The sequence below is a fragment of the Apium graveolens genome, chromosome 2, assembly GCF_009905375.1.
Source record: "Apium graveolens cultivar Ventura chromosome 2, ASM990537v1, whole genome shotgun sequence".
Classification (NCBI taxonomy): domain Eukaryota; kingdom Viridiplantae; phylum Streptophyta; class Magnoliopsida; order Apiales; family Apiaceae; genus Apium; species Apium graveolens.
In genome coordinates this window covers 160,682,373-160,702,867 of record NC_133648.1, presented here as the reverse complement: position 1 = coordinate 160,702,867, position 20,495 = coordinate 160,682,373, and positions in this window count along the sequence as shown.

The following is a 20,495-nucleotide window of genomic DNA, read 5'->3' as shown; positions in this document are numbered from 1 at the left end:
AGGAATATTATTTCTATTCCATGTTAGACTTGGCTGGATTTTCGTTTGTTATTCAGAATAATAAATGTTCAATTCTTAGAGATAACGTTCTTTATGGAAGTGGTATTTTAAATAATGGTCTGTATGTATGTGACGTAGAGTATAATTTACTACAAATTGAACATACTAATAAAAGAAAAAGGGATGATGAAAATCTCACTTTCTTGTGGCACTGCGGACTTGGTCATATTAGTGAAAATAGATTGCGGACATTGCATAAGGAAGGGTTACTTGACCCCTTTGAGTTTGAATCATATCCTACATGCGAGTCTTGTCTATTGGGTAAAATGACCAAATCTCCATTTAGTGGACATGGAGAGAGGGCTGCAGATTTGCTAGGATTCGTACACACAGATGTATATAGACCATGTCTACGCAAGCCATGGGTGGATTTTCATACTTCATTACTTTCATAGATAATCGATCTAGATTCAGATATGTGTATTTGATGAAACACAAGTCTAAAGCCTTTGAAAAGTTCAAAGAATATAAGTATGAAGTAGAGAAACAAACCAAACATAGTATTATAACTCTTCGATTAGATCGAGGTGGTGAATACTTGAATGGAGAGTTTCTAGCTTATCTCAAAGAAAATGGTATAGTCCCCCAGTGGACTCCTGCATATACTCCACAGTTGAATGGGGTATCTGAAAGGAGAAATCGAACTTTGTTAGACATGGTTCGGTCCATGATGAGCTATGCGAATCTTCCAGTATTTATGTGGGGTTATGCATTGGAAACCTCAGCATATTTACTGAATAAGGTGCCTTCCAAATCTGTTCCTCAAACTCCATATGAGATATGGAAAGAAAGGAAACCGAGTCTTAAACACGTTAAGATTTGGGGATGTCCAGCTTATGTCAAGAAAGTTGACCCAGATAAGCTGGAATCTCGATCTGTAAAATGTAATTTTGTGGGATATCCTAAAGAGACTTTAGGGTATTACTTTTACACCGATTATCGGGTGTTTGTCTCCAGACATGCTACCTTATTGGAAAAGCAGTTTATCCTCGAAGGAAACAGTGGGAGCAAAATTGAACTTGATGAAGTTCAAGAAGCACAAACTACTACGGATCAAGTGGAAACCCCTATTCAGACTGAACAACCTTCTGTGGAACAGCCCATTCGTAGGTCAGGGAGAGTGTCTCGCCAACCTGAGAGGTATTATGGCCTTGTCATTGAGAATGACAATGAGTTGTCAATCATTGATGATGACGACCCTGTGACCTATAATGAGGCTATGAGTAGTGTTGACTCAGAGAAATGGCATAGTGCCATGAAATCCGAAATGGAATCTATGTATACCAACCAAGTATGGACTCTGGTTGAGGCGCCTGAAGGTGTTAAACCTATTGGGTGCAAGTGGGTATACAAAAGAAAGATTGGAGCAGATGGGCAGGTGGAGACCTATAAGGCCAGGCTCGTGGCAAAAGGATTCAGACAAAGGCCAGGGATTGACTTTGATGAAACTTTTTTGCCTGTAGCCCTGTTAAAATCAGTTCGAATATCGATTGCGATTGCTGCTTACTACGACTATGAGATCTGGCAAATGGACGTGAAAATGGCCTTCCTCAATGGGAAACTTGAAGAGGAAGTGTATATGACATAGCTAGAGGGTTTTCTTTCCAAAGGAAATGAACACCTAGTGTGTAAGCTGCTGCAAACCATATATGGTTTAAAGCAAGCTTCTCGTATATGGAACATCCGTTTTGGTGAGACAATCAAAGAGTTTAGTTTTATCAAAAACATAGATGAACCATGTGTCTACAAAAGGGTTAGTGGGAGCGCGGTAACATTTATTGTATTGTATTGAAAGAGGAGACGTCAAGAGAGTTGACACACATAACAACATAGCAGACCCACTCACAAACCCACTTTCTCAAAGTCACTTTGATCGTCATAAAGACAAGATGGGTATTAGATACCAGAGTGATTGGCTTTAGTACAAGTGGGAGATTGAAAGAGATGTGTCCTAGGTCCAATCATGTATGATGATTTAGGAATAACTTTTATGTAATCTGTTTTGATTTCATTGATATTAATAAAAGACTTGTTTTGGTTTTATTGCGGGCTTTATCTATTTAAGTGTTTAAATAAGATATACCATAGTTTAGAGTAAAGCTTTTTATGGATTATGATGAGATCATAATAATGAGACCTAAAAGATGATAACTCTGAACTTAAATATTTCCTGGTCATAGGATTACTAACTGATAATTAGTAATCCGCAAAGATCGGTATATACTATGCCTGCTTCATTATGAAGGATATCTGTTCTCATAGACATTTGTGTGGTGACACTATAGCTAGTATGTAGGTGCCTATTATAGAATAAGTTCACTGAACTTGACTCACACAGCTGAACAACTGATGGAGTTCACTCACGTGTCAGCAGTTGTTCACATAGTGATAGTTGTAAAAGTATCCTTAGACTTGAGGTCATCATAGTCATCTTGTGTACACTGAACTATGCTTCGGTTTAGTCCTTAGTCTCCAGGGACAATTATAAGGGCTCTACTGGGTATAGGAATTTGCACACGAAGATAGTGTATGATCAATAAAGGATCTACCCCTTCCAGTGAAGGAAGAGAATGTTCAATGCTGATCCACTTATGCTAGTTCAGGAATCTCTGGCCAGAGTGAATGAAATTAGAAAGGAGTTTCTGATTTACATTAAATAGAACTAAGCATAGTGAATGGGAAAGTAAATGATTAAATAAGATCGGCTTGACACAAGTTTCATGCCTTGTATTTAATCGTGACATTGCAGGGTAGAAGGAATTGATTGTACGATAACTACTCACTGAATAGGTTCTTGGTATTCTAAGCAGTGAATTCATATTATCCGGATAGTCGCGATATGCTGAGAAGTATCCCTCACGATGTAGAATAAATATGATTAATTTATTAATTAATCATATTTAATGAATTAGAGAATTTATATAAATAATGATAAAATAGTTTTATTTTTATTTTTTTCTACTACCGGCTTAATATTGAACCTATAGGGTCACGCCATAAAAGAGAATGATTTAATGGTGGAGGAATTAATTAATAATGGCTGGTAATTATTTATTTGTGAATAAATAATTAATTAGCAGATTTAATAATTGATTAAATGAGATTTAATTAATTCTTAATATTATTAATTAAGAATTTAATTTTGGAAATTAAATCAAGTGAGAGAATTATTTTTCTAAAGTGTTTAGAAATGGAATTAATGATTAAAAGGTGTTTTAATTATTAGTTAATTGGTTAATAACAATAATCAATTAAAGGGTTAATAATAATAATATTTTATGGAAAAATTTCAGCTGAAAATTTTGCCTATAAATATACTATTATAAACCCTATTTGCCTCAACCCAAATAAAAACCCTAATTCTAAAGTAGAAATAGAGGGAGGCAACTAATTCTCTCAACCTCTTCCTCCTCCATTACATTGATCTCTTGGTGGATACCGGTGGAGTGCTTCACACTTGAGGAGCAGCTGCTAGGGATCTCCGCTCATGGTTCTTTGATCGCTATTAAAGAGCTTCATCTTTCCATTAACGTAAAGCTTCTTAAGGTAAACATACTAAACTACGAATTAAATATTATGTTTCGCATGGATTCTGCGGAGGGTTTCGGTTTTTTTTAAGATTTAAATTTACGTTTTTGTTGCATTTATGTGCTAAAAACCCTTCAACAGCTTCACTTTCTTTACTGCTCTTGACTTTGTTCTCTTTGGCTTGTTAAGGATTGACAAATTGAAGTCAGGAATTAATAGACTCTCCCAGTCTATTGGTTCATCCTTAGGCACAATAGGTTCACCATGAATGTTCCTATAAGGATCCACCACCTTAATATCTTCAAATACCACTGAGGGTTTTGGTGCTTGAGTTGTAGTTGGAGTGGATTCCTTGGGAAACTGATCCTCTAATTCCTTACCAACAAAGTTCAATTTCCTTTTGGTTCTTTTGGCCAATTCCTTGTATCTTTGAGATTTCTTCTGTTGTAGTTCAACTTGCTTCTTTGGATCTTGAGATTCAATAATTTTAGATGGCTGAGTAGGAATTTGTTATGCAGTTTCACACCTTTTAGCTTGGCCAAGATAGCAGCTTGCTCTTTCTTTTGTTTAGGCTTTTTAGCATCTAGAGCAGCTTGCTTCTTTTTTTGCTTCAATCTTGCCTTTTCTTCTCTCTTTACTTCAACAAATTGAGGATGTCCAGCCACCACACAAATTTCTTTACCATTCCTGAAAATTTTAGCAATTCTCCTTTTTAAATTAGAATCAGCTGGATCCTTGTAGAAGGCAATGGATCTTGACCACAGTTTCTTCTCATCAGGCTTATGTGTCTCATATACTGTGTCCAAAGGGTTCTTTAGTGAGGTTCTTGGATAATTCACCCTTGGCTTCAAAAGTACTACAGCCTTTGGAGATTTGATGTACGATGGTTGTCCTCTTTTTAGATAGTTCATGCTCATTTCATTCACAGAGATTTTCCTGACTTGAGAGTGATGAATGGCTGAATTTTCTGGCTTCTTTGCTAGCCCAAACTTCTTCTGAATGCCGTCATCAATCTTCTCCCAGTTGATTGGCTTCAACTGCTCCTTTTCAGCTGCTCTTAAATTGGCTGCTACTTCATTTATCAGATCAATGATGTCTGTAACTGGTGGCTTGGTGAAAGCAATTATAGGCACAATTACTTTACTGATTTGAATGTTAAGCTGTTTCTCCCCCTCACTTGGTCCTTTCTCCCCTTTTTTGTTATCATCAAGTTGAATAGAGGAGTATGTTTGTGAAACCACCAGTTTCTGAAGCAAGTCTGTCTGTTGAGCTTGATGCAGATGAATTGCTGTAAGAGATGCTTCCATAGCTGTCATCCTTGTATCCAAGGCATCTATCTTTGTGGCAAGATCAGAATTTTTCCTGAGCTGTCTCTTAATATCAAGCATTGTAGCTTCTGGAAGCTTAGAGTTCATTTTGTCAGAAATAGCCTTCTTCATCTCATCAATATCTCCTTTGATGGTGTTGACATCTCTAGCATGTTGGAAGCCTTGAATTTGTTGTAGTTGTAGAGAAGCAAGATGCGCTTGAAGGAGCTTCTTGGTGTTGGCATTTATGGTGGTTTGAAGAGCAGAATTTGTCTGATTTATGAGTTGAATCAGGGTTGTCTTGAAGTAGTGTTCATCACAATGCTTTGAAAATGCCCATGATGGCATGCCTGATCTTGAGCTAGAAACTACTTCTCCCCCTATGTCCAATGGCTCTTCTTCACTATCTCCACCTTCATCTCTAAAGAAATCTGCTGAACCACCATTCTCATAATCAACATCACCAGCTGTAGAGGGTAAAGCTGTGATGGCATCATTAGCCCTTAGCATTGACTGTATGGTGTGCACCAAGTTGAGCATCCTTTCTACATTGTCATTGCCATGTTCAGCTAGAAGTTGATAAGATGGAACAGGGTGAGTAAATGTCTTAGCATCAAGGGAGGTGGAATCTATAACAGCTTGAGGTTGCTGAGATAGTCCCTCCCTGTCTGCATCCTGAACATCCATTAACTCACCTGCAATGACATCCATCCTTATAGCTTCTGTCTGCATTTCTCTCATGTTCTCTCTTTTGTTGCATCAAGGTCTCACCTTGGCTCCCCACCCTCACACCCTCAGCTTCACCATCTAAGATGGGACTCCTCTCACTCTCTTTTCCCAATCCTGAAGAACTGGATTGCTTATATTAACTCTTTTCCTCTCCTTTTTCCCGGGAGCAACCAGACTCTCACTCATAACACTCTCTTCCCTCAATCCTACGAGTGATTGTACTACAACTAAATCTTCTGCACTTGAGATAATTGATGAAATTTTAAGTTGTGCAGAGACCTCGACGGATAAGGGATATCCGTCGGGTTAGTAGTTTGACTATCCGATGGATAACTGCTGTTAAGCTTATCCATCGGGATACAATAACTACTCGACGGATGAGCAATATCCATCGAGAGAGTAGAAATGAGTGAACTTGGAATTGAAACTATTGTGGACTCTGTGCATATTGATGAGATTTTTGGCACAGATGTTTCAACAGTTCCTGAAAGAATTGGCAAGTGAGCCAACAAATCATCTAAAAGATGATGCTCACTTGTATTAGATTTTGGCTTCCCCAACAGAGTTAAAGAAGGGGAATCAGGAATTGATGTGTTGATCATATCCACATCCAGAGAGTTTTTGGGAGAATTTGGTGTGTGAGGTCCTTCTATAAGTAAATATTTTGGCTGTGACTCCACATTTATTGGAGCCACATCAAACTGAATTTGAGAAGGTGCAGTGACTATGTCTTTAGCACCAGTTTGCACAGTGTGTGAACCCTGTGCATCCCCAAAGGTTTTTTATTTCTTCTTTCTAGCATAAGTTTGGGGTGAGCTAGTGTCCCTTACCCTTTTGGTCTGTGCTCTTGGCTGAGAGCTTTGTTCAATAGCCACATCCTTTTGGGAGGACGCAGCTAGAAATGAGCTTTTGTCCTTTTTAAGCACTGCAGTTTGTTGGAAAACTGTAGTGTGGCTAGACTGGGAAACACTCACCTCTCCAACCTTATCCTTAGGGTTTCTTTTATGGTCACCTTGTCCCTCACCTTCCTTACCCACCTTCACACTCCCCTCTTTGGGTTTGGTGGATTTTACAACTGGCATCTTTTGAGAGATACCGGTGGGGGCTTTCTTTGATTTGGATTTGAAATTTTTGATGGTTTATTAGCTTGGGTAGGCAACTGTTGGGTCGTTGACACAGTTTTCATAGCAATACTAGAATTCAAAGAAATCTGTGAGGTTGGAAGAGTAGGGACAGATGAACTTACCCCACTTACCCGAGGTGCTTCCATTACAGGGAAATAGAAGAGTGGCACCTCCTTGTGATGGTTTTCCCTGTTCAAATCTGCAATAATTCTTCTCTCTTGAACCCAACAATCTAATTTGTTGTTTGGGTTCCCAAGCACAATTTCCTCAGAGAGGTGGTTAGCTAGCATCATGAAGAATCTAGCATAGTAAGCATTTTTACCCCTCTTGTTTAACTCCCCTAATTTTAACCCTAACTCAAACAAAACAAGATCACTAAAATTAAAGAACTTATCTGTAACTAGCATGTAAAGCATATTAAGCATAGAAATATTGACAGAATCAAAATTACTAATTTTACCAGAAAAGACCTTGGTAACTACATCACACATGAAACTTCATTCTTTCCTAAGACCCAACCTCCTAATATCACTTAACTTAGAAGTAAAGAGTGCATAGTTCATGGAATTAAGCATATTAACAATATCAGTATATGTGTGTGGTGAGGTCACGGTATTATCAGGAATTTTGAAACATGCTTTAATAACATCATTATTGATACAGAATTCCTTACCTTTAATAGTGGGTGTGATGGTTTTATCAGTAGAATTGTATGTAGCAGTTGTCCACATCTATTCAACAACCTCACAGAAGATGGTGGGTGATTCTAGCATTGTATAGCTAAGTTTGCAGTTTTTCACAAAATCCATCTTGAATGTTGAATCCCTTATTTACTAGAGCCGTGAAGTTGTTTTTCTCATAGATGTATCCAGTTTGTGACATGATCTTGACTACTGGTGCCATTGTTAGAGAGTGGAAATTGCGGAGATAGAGATGGTAGTTGCTTTAGAGAAAGAGAGAATTTAGAGCAGATGATTTGAGAATGATAAAAGAAAAGCAATGAAAATGAATTATGCTTTTATACTGTCTCAAAAATAATTGTTAAAAATAATAAAGTGAAATAAAGTAACCAATAAGAATTGCCCAAAATAGCCGTTTTAAAAAATAAACTGTAAAAATTCCACCAATTATCCGTCGTGTTATGCTTACAAACTGTAAGTATACTCGATGGATAATGTTCAGGAAATTAACGGCTAGAATTCAGATAATTCGAAGGATGAGGATAAACTGTTATCCGTCGAGTCATAAAATATTCCAGAAGAATAATTGATTTTTATTAACAAATAGTATTCCGACGGATGATCAAACTCGATGGATAAAGATCATCCGTTGAGATGTAAATTTTGACTTAGCCAAAATTCCATATGAGACTAAAAAATCAATTAAATTTATGGCTGCAATTCAACTTGCAAATTATTTTATAAAGATTCAAGAGTAATTTAGCATACCTAACTCACTTACCAACCTTGAAAAGGTGGATTCATCCAGGGGCTTGGTAAATATATCTGCAAGCTGCTTTTCACTTGGAACAAAATGTAGTTCCACAGTACCATTCATCACATGTTCCCTTATGAAGTGGTACTTGATGTCTACGTGGTTTGTTCTTGAATGTTGCACTGGATTTTCAATGATGGAAATTGCACTTGTGTTATCACAGAAAATGGGAATTCTTTCCACTTGCAGACCATAGTCTAGCAATTGGTTTTTAATCCATAAAATATGTGCACCGTAACTGCCAGCAGCAATATATTCAGCTTCAGCTGTAGAGGTAAAAACTGAATTTTGCTTTTTACTGAACCACGACACAAGCTTGTTTCCTAGAAATTGACAGGTTCATGTTGTACTTTTTCTATCAATTCTACAACCTGCATAATCTGCATCTGAATAACCAGTTAGATCAAAACCAGAATCTCTAGGGTACCAAATGCCAAGTTTTGGTGTTCCCTTGAGATATCTGAAAATTCTCTTAATAGCTACTAAGTGAGATTCTCTAGGATCAGCCTGAAATCTAGCACACAAACATGTAGCAAACATTATATCTGGTTTACTGGCTGTTAAGTACAGAAGTGAGCAAACCATGCCCCTATAACTTGAAATATCCACCGACTTTTCAGTAGTGTTTAATTCAAGCTTAGTTGCAGTGGTCATGGGAGTTTTTGCAGATGTGCAATCCATTAGATCAAACTTCTTAAAAAGATCATAAATATATTTAGTTTGACTAATGAATATTCCATCACTAACTTCCTTAACTTACAGACCAAGAAAGTAAGTTAGTTCTCCCAACATACTCATTTCATACTTACTTTGCATCAATTTGGCAAACTTTTTGCAAAGTTTTTCATCTGTAGAGCCAAAAATAATGTCATCTACATAAATTTGAACAAGTATACTAGAGCCATTAACATTTCTAAAGAAAAGAGTTTTGTCTACAGTACCTCTAGTGAAGTGATTTTCTAAAAGAAACTTTGACAAAGTGTCATACCAGGCTCTAGGTGCTTGCTTCAGTCCATAAAGTGCTTTCAAAAGATAGTAAACATATTATGGAAAATTTGGATCTTCCAAACCAGGAGGTTGACTAACATAGACTTCCTCCTCCAAATCTCCATTCAGAAGGGCACTTTTGACATCCATTTGATAGACCTTGAAATTGGCATGGGCTGCATAGGCTAAGAAGATTCTGATGGCTTCAAGTCTTGTAACAGGAGCAATTGTTTCATCAAAATCTATTCCTTCTTGTTGACAATAGCCCTTAGCAACCAATCTGGCTTTGTTCCTGACTACTATGCCATTTTCATCCATCTTATTTCTGAATACCCATTTGGTGTCTATTGGATCCTTTCCTCTAGGTTTGGGCACCAGCTTCCATACCTTATTCCTCTAAAATTGGTTTAGCTCCTCCTACATAGCTAAAATCCAATCAGGATCCAACAATGCTTCTTCTACCTTCCTTGGTTCTTCCTTAGAAAGAAAGCTGATGTATAGACATTCTTCTTGAGTTACTCTCCTTGTTTGAACTCTAGAAGATATATCAACAATGATAAGTTCAAAGGGGTGATCCTTTGTCCATTTCCTTTGTTCAGGTAGATTAGCTCTAGATGAAGAGGCCTCATTGTTGTCTTGATGTGTGATTGAGTTTTGATTATTAGAAACTCCCCCTGAGTTAATGGATCTTTGATTTGAGAAAGGGGAGCTTTCTGTAATTGATCTATTTTGACTCCCGGCTTCTTTTGAAGTCCCGATGAATGGTGAATTTTGAGTACCGACGGATGAGGCTGGTTGTATCCCGACGGATAAGGCAGATTGTCTCCCGACGGATGAAGCATTTTGCAACTCGACAGATGTTGAATTTTATGCTTCATTGGTAGTGGATATTTCTGCATTATCCTTTGATACTGTTTCTTGATCACTTTCATCATCACTGTCATCACTAACCATCTGCACATTGTCAAATTTGAAGCTCTCATGGTAATCTCCATCTTGCAGTCCTTCAATCTTTTTATCATCAAACACAACATGTATTGATTCCACAACAATGTTGGTTCTTAGATTGTAGACTCTATATGCTTTACCAATAGCATATCCAACAAAAATTCCTTCATCTACTTTAGCATCAAACTTCCCATTCTGATCAGTTTGATTTCTCAAGATGTAGCATTTGCAGCCAAAGACACGAAGAAAATTTAGAGTTAGCTTCTTGTTCTTGATCAATTGATAGGGAGTCATGCATTTTTCTTGATTAACCAGAGAAATATTCTGAGTGTAGCATGCAGTATTTACAGCTTCAGCCCATAAATATGTTGGTAACTTAGACTCTTCAAGCATTATCCTTGCAGCTTCAATAAGTGATATGTTCCTCATTTCTACTACTCCATTTTGTTGTGGAGTTCTTGCTGCTAAAAACTCATGCAAAACCCTATTTTCTTCACAAATGCTCTCATGATAGAATTCTTGAACTCAGTTCCATTGTCACTCCTGATTCTTCTAACTTTAAAATCAAGATGATTATTGACTTGCCTTATGTGATTGATGATGATTTCACTAGCCTCATCTTTAGACTTTAGGAAATATGTCCAAGAGAACTTTGACAAATCATCTACAATTACTAGGAAAAATCTTTTCCTTGAGATGGACAACACATTGACTGGTCCAAACAAATCCATGTGTAGCAGTTGCAAAGGTTCTTCAATTGTTAAATCAAGCTTCTTCCTGAATGATGCTTTGATCTGCTTTCCTTTTTGGCAGGCATCATACAATCCATCCTTAGAAAACTTCACTTGAGCAATGCCTCTTACCATTTCTTTCTTTACAAGTTCATTCATGGTCTTGAAGTTTAAATGGGATAGCTTTTTGTGCCATAACCAACTTTCATCTTGACTTGCTTTACTAAGAAGACAAGTAACAGATTCTGCATTTGATGAGTTGAAGTCAGCTAGGTACACATTTCCTTTTCTCACACCAGTGAGAACCACTTTGTTGATTCTCTTGTTAGTCACAACACAGGCTTCTAAGTTAAAGGTTACTGAATTGCCTTTATCACAAAGCTGGCTGATACTCAACAAATTGTGCTTGAGACCATCCACTAAGGCAACCTCCTAAATGATGACATTGTCTTTAGAAATCAAGTCATATCCCACAGTATAACCCTTGATGTCATCTCCAAAAGTAATACTTGGGCCAGCTCTGTTACGCCCTCCAAACCCGGGTCAGAAGTTTAGGGGTCCACAACACACACCATATTTAAACCTATTTATAAATATAAGAGTATATATATGCAATGACCCTACTTATCATATTCCACGGATAGACACAGTCTAAAGTATGTCTACAAGCCACAACCTTATTTATATTACAAACATTCCAAATCCCAATTTATTTTATCTTACATTCGAAGTTTCTACTTTATTACAAACTATAAACACAACCAAGCCAAATATCCTCTGCTAGTCTATTCCAATTCAACCTGGATACCTAGCTCGTACACTTGTCTAGGGATCCTCGCTACCACCAGTTTTCTTTTTCACTGGAAAAGAATATAAACAGTTTTGCAAGAGTGAGCTAACTAGCTCAGCAAGTCACAAAGACAGTAACTGAGATTAACAATGATCAATTGAAATGATATAAGAAATCAAGTTTACTGATAAGCAATGATTAGAATTGGATATTCATTTTCCTTTTTAAAAACTAAAGTTAGGCTGCTGATCAGTCACGCACTAACCCCGAGAAAGGCTTCCAGATTTGCTCTATATACTGGATCCAAGGCAGACATTGGCCTATTTTGACCATGAATCTGGCCCGACCACGAATCTGGTCCATATTTGAAAATAATCCAATTCCAAAATAACAATCTGATAAACAATGTGTATTAATAATTGAATCATAAACAATATTTATCTCTAAGTGTAAGGTTATTCAAGATTTCCAAGTAGGTATAACAATGGGATCATAAGAATTGGCTTTTAATCAAAGGAGGAATCAAAAGTAGAAGACCCAAGGTTCAAGGGTTACAAGGAGTGGTCTTCTTGTTAAACAAAGAAAAAGGGTTGGTATATCAAGCAATTCAGTACCGGGAATCAATGTGTTGTATATATGTATTTGGGAAGTAGTATCATATATGTGTGGTTTGTATTTGAGAATTCAACAATCAATAGTTTACAAGAAACAAGGTTTATGGCTCAAGATCAATAAGAATCAAGGTTAGGATTGAGTAATTTAAAGTACTTACAATATAGACTAGGAATTTCTGGGAATCATTGTAACATAATCAAAAGAGTTTAAGAGTATTCACAAGTATACTACAAGAAAGTTCAGGGACACTTGCCTTATCGATTCGCTTTCACTTTACTAGCACTTATCAATTGATTCCCACTCACTACCTACCTGCTTTCCCTTTCTATGTCTCGCTTCCTCTGTTAAACATCACATATACTTATCAATACTACTTCTCATCATATTCTATTTGTTACAAGCTTCTAACTACCCTTCATTTTACCCAAATCCGACGTACGGATTAAAAGTTACAGCAGAAACAGTCAAACAAAGCATAAACAATCATTTTATACAGCAATCAGGTCACATATAACACATAACACGTAAGATATTCAATCCAAATAATTTTCAAAGAAGATTCGGGGTCAAAATGATTTTCCAGGAATTTAATACGAATTTTTGAACATTTTTCGGAGTTAAATTGGACTTCGAATCATTTTATAATTAAATAATAGGGTTCGAACACCCGAATCTGGCTTTAAAATAATTTTATAATAATTATTGGACCTTAAAAATAATTTAAAATAATATTTTACAGCTTGAAACTATTTTTCAGAATTTTTAAATCAATTTAAATAATTAAATCTAATTATTAAATCAATTAAAATTAATTAATAATTAATTAAATTAATTAATCAATTAATATTAAATTAATCAATTAATTAAAATAATTAAAAACTAATTAAAATTAATTAATAAAATAATTCGATTTATTTTTAAATAAATAAGTAATTAAAATAATTTTCTAAATATAAAATAGTTAAATAACTGATTTTTCTGATTTTTAAAATAATAAAATATCATTTTTATAATAAAATTAGACAAGAATCCGTTTTTTGTAAGTTTCTGAAATTTCAGGGACCAAAGCATAACTTTTGCAAAAAGAAAGGGACCATTTTGTAATTAGGTCGTCTCCTCCGGCACCAACAAAAATAACAACAAACATAATATAATCAAACTCAATATTAATACATAAACACGACCCCTTTACCAAGATCTTTTCCAGGTTTAAGTATGACTTAGGTTACATAACTATTACAACCAAACCTATTTAACAAGTCTGGCACAACTAGCTTATTACAACAACTCAACAGACCACATCTGGTCTGACACAACTACCTCTAAGGAGCTTGGTACGGAAGAAATTTGAAATCTGCCCTAACTAAGACTACAGAGTCTCATAGGCATCTGCAATACATATATACAAAACATTCTTCAAGGGTGAGCAATCAATTGCTTAGCAATACCACTATATGAATAACAAGTAAACAGTTTATAAAAACAGTTATAGGAACAAAAATTATAACCTGTTACAAAACAAATAAAACATGTATAAACTGGATATCCAAAACTAGCATGCTTTGTAAAACAATAACATCAGTCATGTGTTGTGTATAAATACCAGAGTCCAATTTTAGCATGTTATTCACATTTATAACTCAACTGTATAAATCACATGTTCCTTTACGGTAACCACAAACCAAATCAGATTTATATTGGACATGTGAAGATAGCTGATCAGGCTATCAACACCAGATGGCTCTATCTGCCATCCTATAAACCTGTTCTGGAACTCAGAGACTAGCTAGGTCTCTGACCTGCTGGACTAATGGATTAAGTAATACGCGCAACCGAGTTAGCCGCTTACGCAACCACAATAGGCCATTCTGGCCTCTACCTATCCAATATCTGATCATTTTTATCTAGTTTTCGAACCACCTGTACCTATCTAAGTTAAAAACAGTTCATTCTACAACATACATAATTCTGTTCACAAAAACCATTTTCAGTTGGAGATATGTAACTTTTCGAAGTTACTTTTCCCCAAAACAGATTTTTAAACACATAATTTATAACTACAGGGGATATGTAACTTAAAACGTTTATGTTCCTGTTCGAGAATAAAACAAAAATTTATTCATATATGCTGAACCATAAAAGTATGGTCGGGGCTACTTGCCTTGCAGAGCTTTATAACTATTACTGGTTGACTTTGGATCAACTTGGACACTCGGGCTTTATCATCTAACTGTTTGACTATCCTGGATCTGACTTCAACACTCAAGTCCTTCGATTGGAACCTTACTGAGCTTGTCGGTCGACCACTAGGCTATCCTTAGTCCGATGTCAACTCTCGAGTCTTCCGATTAGAACCTACAGAGTCGAAATACCCTATGTTAAATGACCAGCTATGCTTGACATATCCTCGCTATCAATTCTACCCGAACGATATCATAACCCGACTCGTAATTATACGTATTATTGTAATATACATAACAATCAGGGTTCACGTACTCAAAACTCGGTTCAATAATCATTTTCAGAAATACACATACCCGTCATTCCGGAAAATAGAGTTGTCAAATATTTACAAAATATTTTATCACAACATGCAAGTACGTTTCGTAAAATATTTATAATTATATAGTTATATACATTCGACTAGTAATCCTGACAATCACAAGATATGTCCCCATATTTTCGAATTTAATTTCCAAAAATCGGGTAGCGTCTCCTCTGTTTATCGGCCTACCCGTCGAAACATAATCGACGTCTGAATCACAACCAATCAAATCCACAATCCAATAAACGATACAACCTTTGAAAATAATTAAATAATTATTTTTGTTCCTAAAAATAATTTTACGAACTAATTTAATATTTTTATAAATTTAGGACTCAAAATAATTCATCACGGTCCACCGTCGACTCGTCGAGGCTCATCATTGACCTCGGCAAAATTTATTGGTACCCGATAATATTTTGGTGTCCAACTAAATTCTACTGATACAAATTAATTTCCTGCACGCAAAAATCATTTATTTCACAAATGATCATTCAATAATTCCCTGCAGGAAATTAATAAAATATTAATAAAAGTCCCAATCAAACAGCAACACGCGCCTATGCACAAATAACCGGAAAACACAATCACGGTCAGGAAGGACAGAAGATCAGGCAACAACAAAAAAACAAAAGCGGCACATAGAAGCATAGGGGACACGACATACACACCCAACACACACAAGTGCATACATAATCGTAGCCCCTCTCACCACCAAATCCTTCGCCAGAAAAGCAAAAGGGCGGCGAATAGAGGCGGCTCAGAAACCGAATGATTGCACAGACATATATACACACATGTATATACATATATGTAAGCAAAAACAGAACCACAACATCAAACCAGAAAAATGGACCGCGACCATACTCACCGGAAAAGGAAGAAATTTGGTGGTGGGGGGGAGGAATGAAAGAGAACAGAGAAGAACGAGGGGAGAGTGAGAAAAGAGATTGAGTGAGAAAAGAATGAGAGAGATGATACAGGGGTATTCTGTGTATCTGATTTATTATTATTTTTCATTTATTCCACTACAAATCAACAATTGGCATGTTTCTATTTGGTTTTATGAACTCTTGCCATGTGTCTTCCCGTTCTAGAAGCCAAGTTTTATTCCGTCATTTGCGATTTAACGTCACACCTCACAGATAAAAACAATTCGAAATAATTTCAAATTAATCCTAAAATCTCCCAAATATTCAAAAATTAATAAAATAAATTTTTTATTATTTTTAAAATATTTTTGAATCGCGCATCAGACCCGCATTTAACGATTTAACGAACAAACGTGCAGGTGAATTTAATCCGAAAAATTTCCGAAATAATTTTAAAGTTCTCGAAATATTGCAAACTTAGTAAAATATAAATTTCATGATTTTTTGAAATATCCTTGAATTCAATACTGAATTTACACTTAAATATAATCAGAAAATCATTCAAGAGTAAATAATTGATGAAATATTGTTTTCTAAATTTTATAAATTCCCAAAACTAATTATTTAAATTATAAAGCAATAAAAATAATTTTATAAATAATCTCAATATTTATAGAAATAAATTCTCCATAAAATCACTTCTAATAGTAAGAATGACCAATACGACTTAACAATTAATCACACAAATAATCCTCAAACACCATAGTGTCACATACAGATAATATTAAATACCACACACTGATGTCAAAACCAATACACATATTTTATTTATTTAATTATTCAATAATTACACTTTTAATAATACAGAAATACGAGTCGTTATAATCATAGTATAGTAAGAAATAACAATTTGTGTCAACTTCCATAGCTGAGCCAGACATCTCGACACAACCCCTCTTTACACTTTCAAGATCTCAATTGACGTAATTTCTGTAATTTTTCACCATTCTCAAATGTTTCAAGCTTTTTCACCATTCTCTCTCTCAGAAACATTTAGCCACTAAAACCCAGTCTATCAAATGGCTATTAACAATGTAAGTGTTCTTATTCCCAAGGATGGAACCAACTTTCTTGCCTTTGTTAATTTAACTCAGGCACCAGACAATTTCAAATGTTTTATGAAGTTCATCTCGGATTCATATCTCTCAGGTTCCCTAACTACCAATCCAGTACTCTACCTGGATGTTCTCAATGATTTTTGGAACACTTCAGTTGTCAACACCATCATCCATGAAAATCAAACAGTTTCCATGGTGGTTAACTGCACCATAAGGGGTATAGCTATTGAGTTCAATGCAGATGACATCAATAAGGCCTTGGGTATCTACACTGACAACATGGTTGAGGCTCCTACCACTCAAGAGTTGGCTGGGTTCATGGACTTCATCAACTACAGTGAGAAGATAAACCTGGCTAGGCTCGCTCAACAAGAAGAATTTGAGAAGGGAGTGGTCCTTTGTTTTTGATTCAATTGTAAGGGAATTTACATGTAAGAAGAAAGGTTATGATATACATATGGTTATTGGTGTAAGAAGAAAGGTTATCCACGTAAATTCCAGTCCACGTAAACTGTTGTTATATATAATGGTTATGATAACATCTCCAGTATATAAAATCAGGGAGCTGATGCTTGGCTGTCAAATTCTTTCTCAATTGACATGGAGGAATCTCTATCTAGATTCGAGGAAGAATATCTAACCATTCTTGGCAACAATGCAATGAAGCTTACACCTCAAGAAGTCTAGGATACTATCACAGAAATCCATAAAGCTCAACTCCAGGCATTTACTTTATTGGTAAGGCCTTAGAAAAGATATTGGACAGACATCAAGACGAAGTTAAGAAAATGGTGACGACCAAGATAGATGAGCTTCTACCCAGTCAAAGGGAGATCAAGAACACTTTCAGCAAATTCACTAATAAAATAGCTAAGCTTGATCTCAAATCCATGGAAGCTAGTGTCAAGCAACCCAAGAAATCCTTCGTGTCTCTTTATAGAGTTATCCAGAACCAAATCTCTCAAAATAATGACACCAAGGTAAAATTGAATGAACTACATAAGGCAAGATATGAGCCTTCAGCTTGGGTCATGGAGGAGATCAAAAGAGTTGTGCATGACACATTTGGTTCATATATCCCTTCCACTTCAATACCTAGTCTATCCACATCCTCATCAATTCAAGTCCAAGCACTGCAAAGTCAAATCACATAACTTAAAACTTCAATTGAATCTTTCTTATCTCAAGTCTCTCAACTTACCTCATTGGTTCAAAATCAACAACAAGATATAAAAATTTTGATAGACTCCAAAAAATATTTCCAAATGCAGAGAAATGTGTCTCTGGGAGCTCTCATAGGTGCTTTGAACCCTCCAGAAAACATCATAAATGGTAAGGGCCCAGATCCCTCAACATTTAACCTTGCCTGCTTCCAAGCATAGGGGAGATGATGGAGTCCAAGCTAAAATCTATCCAAAGAGAAGATAACATTGGAATTGAAAGTCTCAAGATGGCAGTTGAACGCCCTTGTCTGGAAAAAGAGTTTGTTGAATTTCTTGAAGGCCTGAGAGTCCCCCTCAACTTCAATCACTTTTCTTACAAGAAGGCTGTGGACCACAATATTAACTTCCTGAGAGTGGTATCGGTGACAAGACAAAGTTTCAAAGAAAAGAGAGTAGTTGTGAATGTAAATAATTCTGGTGTTGATAGGTGCATGCAGGTCTCCCTCTCATTTTTGCAGTCAAGAAGGGCCTCTGAACTGGATATATTCATCAACAAAGTCAAGATAATGAGTCTAGAGGACACACTTTTTCTTTATGAACTCAAAAATGGTTAAATAGGAGCTTTCCCTGAAGCCTACCTATAGCCAAGCAAATGAGTGGCCTATATTTTCCCTAACACTAGAAGATACAAACACTTCCAACTGCCAAAAGTTATGGGCTGCAAGAAGCTGATGATGATCCTAGAGACCGAGTTGAAGAATAATAAGAATAAAACTCATAAGGATATGGAGATTATTAAATTTTTTGCTAGATATCTGAAAAATGCAGACACTATGCTAACAAGGACACAAATAAATAAAAAATATGATGACTTGGATGATGATGAACAAAAGAAAAGTGAACACAAATCTTTTGGCTTAAATCCAAGTCAGTCGAGCAAAGGTAGTGGGAGTCAAAAGGATGATAATGTCACACCCCAAACATTTACAAAAGACAATATACGAGTAGTTATATTAGTTAACAAAAGGAAGTAAATAAATCTGAATCCAAGATCTTACAGTTTAGGGTTTGGAACAGCCCAACACTATTAATTAATACAACCTAATTTCAATATCGATCCTCACACACAAAATCACTAACTACCTGAGCTCGAACATACGAATCGACATCACAAGTCTTACGCACTGTCTGCTTGAATCTAGCCATATCTGCTAGCTGTAATATCAGAGAAAGCAAGTAGTGAGCCAAATGCTCAGCAAGCGCTATAATATACATAAACAAGAATAATACATTAACAATGGAATCGAAAGATTCAATAATATTGTATCAAAAGATAAACTTTCAGGATGATGGCATCTTTTATTATAATAAACCATTCAAAACCATTTCCTTATCAAAAACCATTTTATAACGCTACGGATTACATCCGGTGATCATTCGCGAAGTAATCCCGAACCTCGGTGGGTTCTAGAACATTAATGGGGTCCCTAGGCAACTTTTAAGTCTAAAAATTAAGAGCGGAAAAGACTTGTGTCTCAGTCCAGATCCACTATCTAAAGAAAATATTTGTTTCTCTTTGGGACTGGAAATCCAAATTTTAACTTTTTATGTTAAAAACTGATGCCAAGTGACGGTTAATTTCTTACACAGTGAGCATCTTTATCAAGGGCTCTAGATCAAATTTGAAGCACAGGGAATAGATCCACTAAATTTCAAAGCCATGATTAACTAGACTATACTTTATCAAGGGAATTGCAAGGTTTCTATTCACAAGGAATTTGACAATAAGATTTAGCAGGGTTATCGGATAGTATGAAGGAACTAAGTCAAATTAGGTTTAAGGTAATGGTTCCAGATAAGACATAGGTATTGAAATATAAAGAATGCGAGCATCAGTTCAAAGTATAACAGGGTATCATGTTTTAGGAGTAAGAATAGGGTTTTTAAGCAATCATGAACAACTTTTAATGGATAGATGACTTTTAGGTATCAAGATAAGGTTACTGAGTATAACTTGCATAGGGTTCCACATCATAATTACTTGGTATATTAGCATGGTACGACTTTTGAATAACTTGCATTGAAATTTCCAAGCAAAGTTAAACTACTTGTAATAGATACTTGAGGGTTCATGGCATTTGCATATAATACGAAAGATAGATTGGAAACCATTTGGATCATATATATCAAGGTGAATTAGAACACTCGCATCATATATAAAAGCTGGGCTAACATTATCTTGCAGTATAAATAAAAAGGTAGGTTGAAATACTTGTCTTGAGAAAGGCTTGACTTGACTGGCAGGTGGGAGCAATTGGAGCTTCACTCGACTTTAATGGAAAGTTTACCCACGTCTCGAGAGCCTACATAAAATAATAATATCCTCATTATAATATATACTCACTAACTTAACCTAATCATAAATCGAAATTACGCACATTGGCACTTAGGCCTATATACACATAAAAGCTTATAATTACCTTA